At 38.6% G+C, this 14,767-nt stretch overlaps 1 long non-coding RNA gene across 1 annotated transcript in view; it reads left to right on the forward strand.

The window, feature by feature from the left end:
- The window catches only part of LOC126941812 (uncharacterized), a 215,212-nt gene extending 206,358 nt beyond the window's left edge, over nt 1-8,854 (forward strand). The window contains exon 3 of the long non-coding RNA XR_007721433.1: nt 983-8,854. This is a non-coding gene — a long non-coding RNA (uncharacterized LOC126941812). The remainder of the gene's footprint in view (nt 1-982) is intronic.
- Nucleotides 8,855-14,767: the final 5,913 nt, after the last annotated feature.

The following is a 14,767-nucleotide window of genomic DNA, read 5'->3' on the forward strand; positions in this document are numbered from 1 at the left end:
TCTATTCTGTTCAGTTGTCTGTTTTTCCCACCAAACACCCCCCTACAGGGTTAATAGGACCGATGATCCTGGGACTGTGCTTTCTAGAATGGGATTGTTGCTCATATACCAGGACTAAAACACTATCTCCCTATATCCAGTTAATAAGTAAAATTATGTATTTGGGCCACAGACAATGCAATCAGTTGCTAGGTTATGATCCTTGTATTAATCAGGATTCCTTTAAGTAAAAAGCAAGTCAAAGCAGTTTTGCCTCCATAGAGAAATAAAGGGAAAGAATGAGTAAGAGAAAGACTAGAAGAGACAGATCAGAGAGAGACACAAAAAGTAAGACAAAGAGAGATAAAGTAGGAAGAAGAGAAAGAAACATCGAGAAAGTTATAAGAATGCACCTTTAGTAAGGAATCTTATAAAACAAAGTCAGAAAGTTAAGGTATGTCAAAGATTGTGAAAAATGTTATAAAAAAGAATTTATGCAAGAAATGTATAATTTTTGTTTTGAAGGTATAAGTGAGTTTTAAAATGTTAATTGTAAAAGAAATTCTGTGTGTAAATGTATTGGCTAAAGAAGTGTCATCCAGTTTTTCTGTAAACTGGACCTTAAAATAAAGCACAAAAGGTTTTTCTTTTTTTCTTTTTTTTTTTTTGTTTTTTTGTTTTTTGAGACGGAGTCTCGCTCTGTCGCCCAGGCTGGAGTGCAGTGGCGCGATCTCGGCTCACTGCAAGCTCCGCCTCCTGGGTTTACACCATTCTCCTGCCTCAGCCTCCTGAGTAGCTGGGACTACAGGCGCCCGCCACCGCGCCCGGCTAATTTTTTGTATTTTTAGTAGAGACGGGGTTTCACCGTGGTCTCGATCTCCTGACCTTGTGATCCGCCCGCCTCGGCCTCCCAAAGTGCTAGGATTACAGGCGTGAGCCACCGCGCCCGGCCAAAAGGTTTTTCTTAAAGCACTAACCTGCTCTTTAACAAATATTATAAAAGATCTCTTAGCACAGGCACTACTGCTAGAATTTCCAGTACACCAGCACCAGCCTGGAGACTATGTCCTCATCAAAGGATGAAAAGAAAAAGCTCGAGCCAGTCTAGGAAAGACCCTACAGGACCCGCAGCCCAGGAAGATGTGGCTTCTGCAGAGGACACAAGCCCTGGACGTTACTTGGGGGATGCTGAAGAAGACAACTCAGGAGGCTGAATGAATCCTGCTCTGGACACAGACACCACTTACTCCAGATTATTTGTTCCTGGCTATGCTCTCTGTTGTACATTGCAACTCGTGTAGGGTATTGATCGTTTTTATGCTCTCGCTTTGTCTGCAACCTGTACCTGCTACACTCTATTGGGCTCATATCTTAGATCCGCCTTTCTTTGGCCCTGTCACCTGGGCAGACAGTTCCTTCCCAGCCTCAAAGGATGTGACGGCTTGACTAGAAAGGATTAGCATACCCCCAGGGGGGTTTCTCAGTAATGGCATACTGTGAACTGAGGTGCCAAGTAACACTACAGGTCACTCCTTGATTGGAAAAGAATGTTGCATATTATGTTTGTCTCATGTGATTTGCTAATTCTAGGATGCAAAGCTGGAATAAAACAATGACCGTCTCAACTGACAGAGCTGTTGCTGCACACACCTGTGCTCTTCAATCAACAGAGCCTGATACAAGAAACAGAAAAGGGGGATATGTGGGAGTTCAGTCAGGGTGGTGGGAAAGATTTTAGAGGAAAAATTATAAAGATGGTTATAGGAAATAGTCACAAACCTTCTTGGAAGGCTGTGTGGGTTGCACAGCTTCAGTAAAAGATGTGGCTGAAGACAGCTGAATTCTCTTAAAAGGTGTAGATACATATGATTGTAGAGGAGTTTACTCAGGTGGTCTTAAGAACACCTGATTATCTGCAGGTGCATGATTGCTCTCTACTCAGGAGTTCAGTAATGTCAATTACCCTCTAGTGGTGTTTACTCAAGACGTTTGTCATTTAATCTGTACTAAATAAATGCAAACTTAGCTGGCTGATTGGGGCCAGTGCTGCTAACTCTTTTCCTGAACTTTCTTGCTATGGGTGAGTGGCTTGGCAGCCCAGCCCGCTCTTTCACTGGATATTTGTGTCTGAGTATATTTGTTCATCCGTCACTGGGTCAGGGTCTGCTGGTCAGACTCAGACAATCAACCTCCTTAATTGTTTTTTGTCCTAAGGCCCATTTCAGACCCTGTCTCTTTATTGATGTCTGCATGGTTCTGTTAGAGGCAGCCAACTTTCCTTTCTTTGAATTCTGGTAGGTACAACTGTGTAGGGTGAAATACGAGTTTTATTTTGTTATTATTTTAGAAAACAGAAGCTAATTAATTCTGCTCATTAAAAGTTTTCTTTTTAAAACAAATCTTAAAATTTTGATTGGAGACAGATTAGAGATTAAACTGTTGATGTTTGAAATTCTTTATGGCTTTAAAAATGCTTATTTTAGTTTCAGGGGTACATGTGTAGTTCTGTTATGTAGGTAAGCCCATGTCACGGGGGTTTGATGTACAGATTTTATCATCAATTATGTACTAAGCCTAATACTCAATAATTATTTTTTCTTCTCTTGTTTTGCCTCATGCCCTCTACCCTCAAGTAGGTCCTGGTGTGTGTTGCTCCCTTTGTGTCTATGTGTTCTCATTATTTAGTGCCCAGTTATACATGCAATATTTTGCTTTCTGGTTCCTGCATTAGTTTGCTAAGGATATTATCATCTAGCTTCATTTATGTTCCTGCAATAGACAAGATATCATTCTTTTTTTTTTATGGATGCATAGTATTCCATGGTGTATATGTACCACATTTAAAAATATCCAGGTTTCATTGATTGACATTTAGGTTGATTCCATGTCTTTTCTGTAGCAAATAGTGCTGCAATGAAAATTTGTGTGCATGTGTCTTTATGGTAGAATGATTTATATTCCTGTGGGTATATAACCAGTAATGAGATTGCAGGGTCAAATGGTAGTTCTGTTTTTAGCTCTTTGAGGAATTGTCACACTGCTTTCCACAATGGTTGAACTAATTGACACTGCCACCAACAGTGTATAAGCATTCTCTTTTCTCTGTAACTTTGCCAGCATGTTATCTTTTATTTTTTGATACTAGCCATTCTGATTGGTGTGAGATGGTGTCTTGTGGTTTTGATTTATATTTCTCTAATGATCAGTAATATTGAACTTTTTCATGTGCTGTTGGCCACATGTATAGCTTCTTTTAAAAAGTGTCTCTCCATGTCCTTTGCCCACTTTTAATGGTTTTTTTCCTCGTAAATTTATTTAAGTTTTGTATAGATGCTGGATATCTTTTGGATACCTTTGTCAAACGCATAGTTTCTAAATATTTTCTCTCATTTCTTGGGTTGCCTGTTCACTCTGTTGATAGTTTCTTTTCCTGGAAGCATGAGTTTTAGATTCAGAAATATGTGAGTCTGAGTCCTGGTTCCACATTTAATGGACTTTGAGATAAGGACAAGTTCATTGATGTTTTGGGATAGAGGGATAATAGTAACTGATTAAAGGTTCATTGTGAGCATTATATGAGGTGCAAACATAAAGGTCCCCAGTGCATAGCAGGTTTTTTCCTCTTCATCTTAAGATGTATATTCTCTCATAAAACACGGTCACATCAATTGTAACTTTAGGTGTGCAACCTAAGTCTAGCTCCTAAAACTAACGTCTGTTAGATTTTACACTGATAATGCTTTTTCTTTCTATGTACAGAATAAAGACAAGATGAGATCAAATATTCTTCCCACTACTTGTCTCTTCCTGTCTTCCCTCTTTTAAGAACATGTATAAATGCCAGGCCTTCTGAAAACCTCCTCAAAGACATAACAAACCATAGAGGGTTTCTACAACTTGTGTTTTTCCAGGGTTTGCCCTCAAGCTCTGGTCCAATAAACCTCAATTGATTCAGACACTTGAATCAGGCGCTCAATTTGCTTAACATTTTGCCAACCATGAAGGGGTCCTCTTAATGGAGTTTAGAACCTTTGACCTGCAGGGCTTCTTCTATTGTTCATGCTCAGTACCATCTGTAGAGCTTTAGTTCTGACCAATCGTGTGACTTTCTGAGAATTGGATACTACTTTCTCTTGAGGTCCCTTCTCTCTCCAATTTTTTTTTGTTTGAGATCTGAGTTTTGTTTTTTCATGGAACTCCTCCTCATGGAGCTTTGCTCACTTCCTAAAAGGAACGTGAGTTTCCTGCTCCTGTGACAATGGAGATCAGACTACAGCTTGGTCCCTGCTCAACTAAGGAGCTGGTTTAGGGTTTTGTTTCAGAATTTGGTAACTGCAGGATAAGGCTTATTACTACTTCATTCTAACCTCTCCTTATGCTTAGAGTGTTCAACAGTATGTAAACAGTGCAATCGCTATTTATGGGCTTTTTTTTTTTTTTTAAATCATTCTTCCTTTGGATTTGACCAACTCCTCACCCTGTCTAATGTCCAAAACCCTTTCACTTGATCAAATCCAAATCTAACAGGAGCTCTACATTACGGTGAAGCAGGCCTTTAAATTGGCTAAAGTTCTGTAACTGCAAAACATCCAATTCCACCTCTAGAAACACCACTTTGTTGAAGAAAATAAAAATATTTTAACCCACAATATATTTTTTTGACAAATTTTGATGTGTCCATCAGAAGGCCAGCAAATAGAAGTGGCCCTGCACAGTTGCCTTTTGTGGAAAAAATCTACCTCATAGAGAATCATTATTAATGCAGGCATGTCTTCCCTTATCTGGATCGGGGGAAAATGTACTGAATCTCATACCTTAAAGATAAAAACTTTAGCATTGATTTTCTCTGAGGGCTGCTACCAGCAAGGTTTCACTGACACAAGACCAGCTTTGCTTATTGAACTTTCTTTCTTTCTCCCATGACTTGTATTACCACTAAAACCTGATTTACCATCATAACCTTGATTTGGACATGCAGAAATGCAGAAAAATAATCAGCCAACTAAAGGGTAAAAATGTATTAGTCTCAAGTTTCCTGGCTTCTCTCTGTGCATTCTTTCCATTTGGATGGTAAAAATCACTGTTTCCTTCACCAAATTTTGATTACTGGGAGAAGATTTGTGTTGGACTAGTCTTGGTGTAGTAATTCTGGTGTACTTTTTTGCGATGTTGGGGTATGAATATTTTGATTGATTAATCCATTTCCTCCCAGAAATAGTCTTTTCCTTTATCGCTTTCCTTCAGTGTTGTTCATAAAGGGAGGTACTGGATAAAGTTTTCTGTCACCTTGTCATATGTCCTTGAGGGCTTGGTTTGTGACCAAGTCAGAGCACTCACTCTTGGTCTCCACCATCAGGGGGAGGAATCATTTTTGAGTCACATTAGGTGACCAGCCTTAACATGGCTGAGAACCTGAGGTTTTTTATTTTTTCTTTTTTTTTCCAAATGTGTTAAGCTCCCAGGAGGGCTTGTCATAAGAAATCCCATCCATCATGGCCTTGTGTCATCCCAAGTCTTGTTGCTTGGATAGGGCTGTGACAAGAAGAGTCTTTTGCTTTCCTAAGCTTATTCCTGAGAGTACATATTTTATTTTGTTGGGGTGGAGGAAAAGATCATTGGGATTGGTTTTTCACTGAAGAAGTTGTTGGATTGGGTCACTTAGAATCAATACACCACTGGAAATTCTAATTGTCCATGGCCAGAAGATGGATTCTTTAAATTGAGACTTCTAAGCTAAAAAATATTTTAGAGCTCTCTTGTTCCAAATGGTTGATCAGAGGATTGAATTTCAAAGAATGACACCTAATAGTGTTATGGCTAGCCTTAAAATTTCTTTTGACTAAATTACAGAGCAAAAATCTGACCTAAAACAAAGTTAATTTTTTTTTTTTTGTAAGCTCAAACTGCTTGCCTTAGGTTCTCTGAGAAAATAAGAATAAAAGCCACTTTACCTTGTCATCGAATAGTTAAAAATTTTATGCTTTTACTGCTGCATCCTGGATTTAATTTCGGATGAGGGAACCAGCCTTATTTGTTTTGATGTTTGTGTGATTTTTGAGTTTTTGAGGTGCTCCTTCACCTCTTTGGAGATGCCTCATACATGCTTGGCTAAGCCATAATCTTGGTTAAGGCTTATTAGTTTCATTTGGGAGGATACTTTTGGTTAAAAAAAAATCAAAAGCCAGAAATAAGAGCTATTTGTCCTACCTAAAATCTGATAATAAGAAATCTGAGGCCGGGCACAGTGGTTCACTCCTGTAATCCCAGCACTTTGGGAGGCCTAGGCGGGCGGATCACAAGGTCAGGATATTGGGCCCATCCTAGCTAACAGGGTGAGACGCCGTCTCTACTAAAAATACAAAAAATTAGCCGGGCGTGGTGACGGGCGTCTGTAGTCCCAGCTACTCAGGAGGCTGAGGCAGGAGAATGGTGTGAACCTGGAAGGCGGAGGTTGCGGTGAGCCGAGATTAGGCCACTGCACTCCAGCCTGGGTGACAGAGTGAGACTCCGTCTCAAAAAAACAAAGCAAAAAAAAAAAAAAAAAAACCACAAACAAAACAAAACAAAACAAAACAAAACACTGAAAGTGTTACAGTAGGTAGCTGGTCAGACATGAGCAGGGTAGGAGAGATCCTTCCATTCCCCCACACTAGAAATGTCAAGTGATCATCACCAGATGATGGTCAAGTCAGGTGGTTGTTAACTGTCTCTCTAAAGTAATAACTTTTTTGCAGGTAGTGCCAGGGACGTACAGTCTCACAATAGATAGAAAACACCTACAACAGGTGATCAGCAGCTTCCCGATAAGTTCTCAGAAATTGAGCAAGTGGGCTCAAATATATGCATTAGGAGCAACATAATAGAGTTTTCTGGTATATGACCTTCAGGACCTTTTTTTTTTTTTTTTTTTCCCTCAAGTGGTGAGAGCGGTTATTCTTGTCTTGTTCTGCTGAGAGTGAATGGTTTCAACTTTTTCTCATTCAGTATTATGTTGGCTGTGGGTTTGTGTGCCAATTTTGCTGAGAGTTTTAATCATAAAACGGTGCTGGATGTTGTCAAGTACCTTTTCAGTGTCTATTGAGAGGACTAGGTGAGTTTTAAACTCTGTTTATGTGGTGTACCACATTTATTGACTTGTGTATGTGGAACCATTCCTGCATCCCTAATGTGAAACCTACTTGATCATGGTGGATTATGTTTTTGATGTGCTGTTGGCTTCAGTTAGCTAGTATTTTGTTAAGAATTTCTAGGCTGGGCGTGGTAGCTCACGCCTGTAATCCCAGCACTTTGGGAGGCCAAGGCGGGTGGATCACGAGGTCAGGAGATGGAGACCATCCTGGCTAACACGGTGAAACTCCGTCTCTACTAAAAATAAAAAAAATTAGCCGGGCGTGGTGGCTGGCGCCTGTATGTAGTCTCAGCTACTCGGGAGGCTGAGGCAGGAGAATGGCATGAACCTGGGAGGTGGAGCTTGCAGTGAGCCGAGATCGTACCACTGCACTCCAGTCTGGGAGACACAGCGAGACTCCGTCCCAAAAAAAAAAAAAAAAAAAAAAAAAAAAAAAAAAAAAAGAATTTCTGCATCTGTTTGCATCAGGGATATTGGTGTGTAATTTTCTTTGTTATTTGTTATTAGGGTGATACTGGGTCATAGAATGATTTAGGGAGAATTCCATCTTTTTCTAGCATGTGGAATAGTGTCAAATGAATTGGTACCAACTCTTCTTTGAATGTCTGGTAGAATTCAACTGTGAATCTGTCCGATCCTGGAATTTGCTTTGTTGTTAATTTTTATATTATCTTTTCCATCTGTTGCTTTTTGTTGATCTCTTCAGGGTTTCCAATTCTTTCTGATTTAATCTAGGAGGGTTTTATATTTCCAGGAATTTGTTCATCCCCTCTAGGTTTTCTAGTGTATGCACATAAACGTGTTCATAGAACCTTTGAATGATCTTTTGTACTTCTGTGGCGTTGGTGGTAATAACTCCCATTTCATTTCTAATTGAGGTTATTTGGCTCTTTTCTTTTCTTGGTTAATCTTGCCAATGGCCTATCAATTTCATTTATTTTTCCAAAGAGCCAGCTTTACATTTTATTTATATTTTGTATTATTTTGTTTCAACTTCATTTAGTTCTGCTCTGATCTTGGTTATTTTCTTTCTTCTGCTGGGTTTGGGTTTGGTGTGTTCTTGTTTCTTGAATTTCTAGACATACAACCTTAGATTGTCTATTTGTGCCCCCTCAGTCTTTTTGATGTAGGCATTTAAGGCTATGAACTTTAGCACACTCTTTGCATAATTCCAGATGTTTTGATAGGAGGCATCACTATTGTTCAGTTCAAATAATTTTTAAATTTCTATCTTGATTTCATATTTGGCCCAATGATCGTTCAGGAGCAAGTCATTTAATTTCCATGTGTTTGCATGGTTTTGAAGGTTCCTTTTGGAGTTGATTTCCAGTTTTATTCTACTGTTGTCTGAGATAGTACCTCATATAATTTCAATTTTCTTAAATTTATTGAGACTTGTTTTGTGGCCTATCATATGGCCTATCTTGAAGAAAGTTCCTTGTGCTGATGAATAGAATGTATATTCTATGGTTGTTGGGTAGAATATTCTGTAAATATCTCTTAAGTCTATTTACTCTAGGGCATAGTTTAAATCCATTGTATCTGTCTTGACTTTCTGTCTTGATGACCTGTCTAGTGCTGTCAGTGGAGTACTGAAGTCCCTCACTATTATTGTGTTACTGTCTGTCTCATTTCTTAGGCCTAGTAGTAATAGTTATATAAATTTGGGAGCTCCAGTGTTAGGTGCATATGTATTTAGGACTGTGATATTTTCCTGTTGGACAAGTCCTTTTATTATTATATAATGTCCCACTTTTGTCTTTTTTAACTGTTATTGCTTTAAAGTTAGTTTTTTAAAAATTATACTTTAAGTTCTAGGGTACATGTGCACAATGTGCAGGTTTGTTACATATGTATACATGTGCCATGTTGGCGTGCTACACCCATTAACTCATCATTTACATAAGGGATATCTCCTAATGCTATCCCTCCCCTCAACCCCTCCCCACAATAGGACCTGGTGTGCGATGTTCCCCTTCCTGTGTCCAAGTGATCTCATTGTTCAATTTCCACCTATGAGTGAGAACATGCAGTGTTTGGTTTTCTGTTCTTGTAATAGTTTGCTGAGAATGATGGTTTCCAGCTGCATCCGTGTCCCTAAAAAGGACACGAACTCATTCTTTTTTATGGCTGCATAGTATTCTATGGTGTATATGTGCCACATTTTCTTAATACAGTCTGTCAGTGATGGACATTTGGCTTGATTCCAAGTCTTTGCTATTGTGAATAGTGCTGCAATAAACATATGTGTGCATGTGTCTTTATAACAGCATGATTTATAATCCTTTGAGTATATGCCCAGTAATCGGATGACTGGGTCAAAAGATATTTCTAGTTCTAGATGCTTGAGGAATCGCCACACTGTCTTCCACAATGGTTGAACTAGTTTACAGTCCCACCAACAGTGTAAAAGTGTTCCTATTTCTCCACATCCTCTCCAGCACCTGTTGTTTCCTGACTTTTTCATGATCGCCATTCTAACTGGTGTGAGATGGTATCTCATTGTGGTTTTGATTTGCATTTCTCTGATGGCTAGGGATGATGAGCATTTTTTCATGTGTCTGTTGGCAGCATAAATGTCTTCTTTTGAGAAGTATCTGTTCATATCCTTTGCCCACTTTTCGATGGGGTTGCTTTTTTCTTGTAAATTTGAGTTCTTTGTAGGTTCTGGATATTAGCCCTTTGTCGGATGAGTAGATTGCAACTCCCGTTCTGTATGTTGCCTGTTGACTGTGATGGTAGTTTCTTTTGCTGTGCAGAACTCTTTAGTTTAATTAGATCCCATTTGTCAATTTTGGCTTTTGTTGCCATTGCTTTTGGTGTTTTAAACATGAAATCCTTGCCCATGCCTATGTCCTGAATGGTATTGCCTAGGTTTTCTTCTAGGGTTTTTATGTTTTTAGGTCTAACATTTAAGTCTTTAATCCATCTTGAATTAATTTTTATATAAGGTGTAAGGAAGGGATCCAGTTTCAGCTTTCTACTTATGGCTAGCCAGTTTTCCCAGCACCATTTATTGAATAGGGAATCCTATTTTGGAATAAGTGCAATGTGGTGCTGAAAAGAACGTATATTCTGTTGAATTGGGGGTGGAGAGTTCTGTCGATGTCTATTAGGTCCACTTGGTGCAGAGTTGAGTTCAATTCCTGGATATCCTTGTTAACTTTCTCTCTTGTCGACCTGTCTAATGGTGACAGTAGGGCGTTAAAGTCTCCCATTATTTTTGTATGGGAGTCTAAGTCTCCTTGTAAGTCTCCAAGGACTTGCTTTACGAATCTGGGTGCTCCTGTATTGGGTGCATATATATTTAGAATAGTTAGTTCTTCCTGATGAATTGATCCCTTTACCATTATGTAATGGCCTTCTTTGTCTCTTTTGATCTTTGATGTTTTAAAATCTGTTTTATCAGAGACTAGGATTGCAACCCCTGCTTTTCTTTGTTTTCCATTTGCTTGGTAGATCTTCCTCCATCCCTTTATTTTGTGCCTATGTGTGTCTCTGCATGTGAACTGTGTCTCCTGAATACAGCAAACTGATGGGTCTTTATCCAATTTGCCAGTCTGTGTCTTTTAATTGGACCTTTTAGTCTATTTCCATTTAAGGTTAATATTGTTATGTGTGAACTTGATCCTGTCATTATGATATTAGCTGATTATTTTGCTCATTAGTTGATGCAGTTTCTTCCTAGCATTGATGATCTTTACATTTTGGCATAGTTTTGCAATGGCTGGTACCGGTTTTTTCTTTCCATGTTTAGTGCTTCCTTCAGGATCTCTTGTAGGGCAGGCCTGGTGGTGACAAAATCTCTAAACATTTGCTTGTCTGTAGAGGATTTTATTTTTCCTTCATTTACGAAACTTAGTTTGGTTGGATATGAAATTCTGAGTTGAAAATTCTTTTCTTTAAGAATGTTGAATATTGGCCCCCACTCTCTTCTGGCTTGTAGAGTTTCTGCCGAGAGATCCGCTGTTCATCTAATGGGCTTCCTTTTGTGGGTAACCTGACCTTTCTCTCTGGCTGCCCTTAAGATTTTTTCCTTCATTTCAGCTTTGGTGAGTCTGACAATTATGTGTCTTGGAGTTGCTCTTCTCGAGGTGTATCTTTGTGGCATTCTCTGTATTTCCTGAATTTGAATGTTGGCCTGCCTTACTAGGTTGGGGAATTTCTCCTGGATGATATCCTGCAGAGTGTTTTCCAACTTGGTTCCATTTTCCCTGTCACTTTCAGGCACAGCAATCAGATGTAGATTTGATCTTTTCACATAATCCCATATTTCTTGGAGGCTTTGTTCATTTCTTTTTCCTCTTTTTTCTCTACTCTTCTCTTCTCACTTCATTTCTTTCTTTTGATCTTCAATCACTGATACTCTTTCTTCCAGTTGATCAAGTTGGTTACTGAAGCTTGTGCATTTGTCATGTAGTTCTCATGTCATGGTTTTCCTCTCTATCAGTTCTTTTAAGGTCTTCTCTGCATTGATTATTCTAGTTATCCATTCATCCATTCTTTTTTCAAGGTTTTTAGTTTCTTTGCACTGGTTATGTAGATCCTCCTTTAGCTCTGAGAAGTTTGATTGACTGATGCCTTCTTCTCTCAACTCGTCAAAGTCATTCTCTGTCCAGCTTTGTTCTGTTGCTGGCGATGAGCTGCGTTCCTTTGGAGGGGGAGATGCGCTCTGATTTTTTGAATTTCCAGCTTTTCTGCACTGCTTTTTCCCCATCTTTGTGGTTTTATCTGCCTTTGATCTTTGATGATGGTGATGTACCGATGGGGTTATGGTGTGGGTGTCCTTTCTGTTTGTTAGTTTTCCTTCTAACAGTCAGGACCCTCAGCTGCAGGTCTGTTGGAGTTTGCTAGAGGTCCACTGCAGACCCTTTTTGCCTCGGTATCAGCAGCAGAGGCTGCAGAAGGTAGAATATTGCTGGACAGTGAGTATTGCTGTCTGATTCTTGCTCTGGAAGCTTCGTCTCAGGGTTGTACTGAGCCGTGTGAGCTGTGAGGTGTCAGTCTACACCTCAGTTGAAAATGCAGAAATCACCAGTCTTCTGTGTCACTCACTCTGGGAACTGGAGGCTGGAGCTGTTCCTATCCAGCCATCTTGGGCGCCCCCTCTAAAGGTAGTTTATTTTTCTGATATAAGAATAGTTACTCCTGCTCCCTTTTGTGGCCATTTGCATGAGGTGTCTTTTTCTACCCTTTTACCTTAAGTTTATATGACCCTTTATGGTTAGGGGAGTCTCTTGAGGGCAGCAAATACTTGCTTGGTGAATTATTATCAATTCTGCAATTCTGTATCTTTTTAGTAGAGCATTTACACCACTTACATTCAATGTTAGTATTGAGATGTGAGGTACTGTGCCATTCATCCTGCTATTTGTTGTCTAAATACCTTGGTTTTATTCATTTATTTATTGTATTTGTGTTGTATAGGTCCTCTGAGATTCATGCTTAAAGAGGTTCTGTGTTGATGTGTTTCCAGGATTTGTTTCAAGATTCAGAGCTCCTTTTAGCCGTTATTGTAGTGCTGGCTTGGTAGTGGCATATTCTCTCAGCATTTGTTTGTCTGAAACAGACAGTTATCTTTCCTTTATTTATGAACTTTAGTTTTGCTGGATATAAAATTCTTGGCTGATAATTTTTTTAAGGAGCCTACAGATAGGTATGCAAGCTCATTTGAGGTGTTCTTCCATGATTGTAGAGTACTAAAATCACCTATGTTGAAAAGCATTTGGGATTATTTACTTAATTGATGAGTACTCATTTATTTTTATATTAATTTGATACCATGTATAAAGAATATATAAACATAGGTATGGACATATACATATATGTGATACAACATAGAACATATACATGTGCACATAAGGACAGAGGGAGACAGAAATGCTTTAGATTTTTGATTTTAAAACTTTATTCATGGAACCCATAAAACTCACTATTTAAAAAAAACTGTTGAATTTAACCTGTACTTTTGTAAAGAGAAAAAATTAACATTTATCTGAGGAAGCCCTTGCTGAGTTTTAGAGAAAGTAGGTAGTAAATTTACATCTCAAAGCAGAGAGAGAGAGAGAGAGAGAGAAAGAAGGAATTTGGGTGTGTTCAAGATAGATTAAAAATAGATGTCAAGGTAACATAAAAATGATAGAAATTTATAACAGGATTTTATAAGGAGACCAATTTTATTGACATACATAGCTTTTATTTTGGTCTCTGTTTTCCAACTGTACTCCAGGAAATACACTACACAGGTTCCCTTAAGTGCTGGTGGGTCACTGCACATGCAGACAGCCCACTTTAAGGGAAGAATCAGGGGAGAAGAGATGCAGACCCCAGAATTATGCCAACATACAAAAGCCTAAGTCCAAGGTCAAACCACACACGTGAAATCTCATCACCTGTTTGACCCTGTTTTAAGTGTACTTTACTTTCTTTAATTTCTGTTCTAAAGCTTTTAAATAAACTTTCACTCTTGCTGTAAAACTTGCCTCAGTCTCTTCTTCTGCCTTATGACCCTTAGTTAAATTCTTTCTTCTGAAGAAACAAGAATTGAGGCTGCTGCAGACTTGTACAGATTTGCTGCCATTAATATACTTTAGTGCCATTCTACATGATAGAATATATATATATATTCTCTTATATCTATGCATATAAATATATAACATATATATATATTCATAGAGGCCTTGAATCTACATTCTTGCTGCACTTTGTGTAAACAATCCAGGTATAAGACTCAAACTTATTTTGGAAATACATTGGTGCCATATGATTTCTATTTCATAAAAATGGGAAACAGAAGGGGGAAAATTATTTTTCAGAAGAAAACAACAGAAAAATGTTATTAAATTTTAAACGTGTTCATTTTTTTTTGAATTTTGCTATTTACCTACAATTTGGACTTAATCCTAAATTTTTTCCTGGCTACAAGTTTCAAAACTAATGGTTTCAGAATTTTCTTCCATTTTTCTTCCATTTTGGTATATTATAAATTAAAACTGTGCTTTTATAATTTTTATCATTTTTAAAAATTACACTTTTAAGTTCTGGGATACATGTGCAGAACCTGCAGGTTTGTTACATAGGTATACACGTGCCATGGTGTTTTGCTGCACCCACTAACCCATCATCTACATTAGGTATTTCTCCTAATGCTATCCCTCCCCTAGGCCCCCACCCCCCAACAGGCCCCAGTGTATGATGTTCCCCTCCCTGTGTCCATGTGTTCTCATTGTCCAACTCCCACTTATGAGTGAGAACATGTGGTATTTGGTTTTCTGTTCCTGTGTTAGTTTGCTGGGAATGGTGGTTTTTATCTTCATCCATGTCCCTGAAAAGGACATGAACTTATTCTTTATTATGGCTGCATCGAATTCCATGGTGTAGATGTACCACATTTTCTTGATCTAGTCTGTCATTGATAGGCATTTGGGTTGGTTCCAAGTCTTTGCTATTGTGAATGGTGCTGCAGTAAACATATGTGTGCATGTGTCTTTATAGTAGAATGATCTATAATCCTTTGGGTGTATACCCAGTAATGGGATTACTGGGTCAAATGGTATTTTTTGTTCTAGATCCTTGAGGAATTGCCACACTGTCTTCCACAATGGTTGAACTAATTTACACTCCCACCAACAGTGTAAAAGTGTTCCTATTTCTCCACAT

Source organism: Macaca thibetana, chromosome 19, assembly GCF_024542745.1.
Source record: "Macaca thibetana thibetana isolate TM-01 chromosome 19, ASM2454274v1, whole genome shotgun sequence".
Classification (NCBI taxonomy): Eukaryota; Metazoa; Chordata; class Mammalia; order Primates; family Cercopithecidae; genus Macaca; species Macaca thibetana.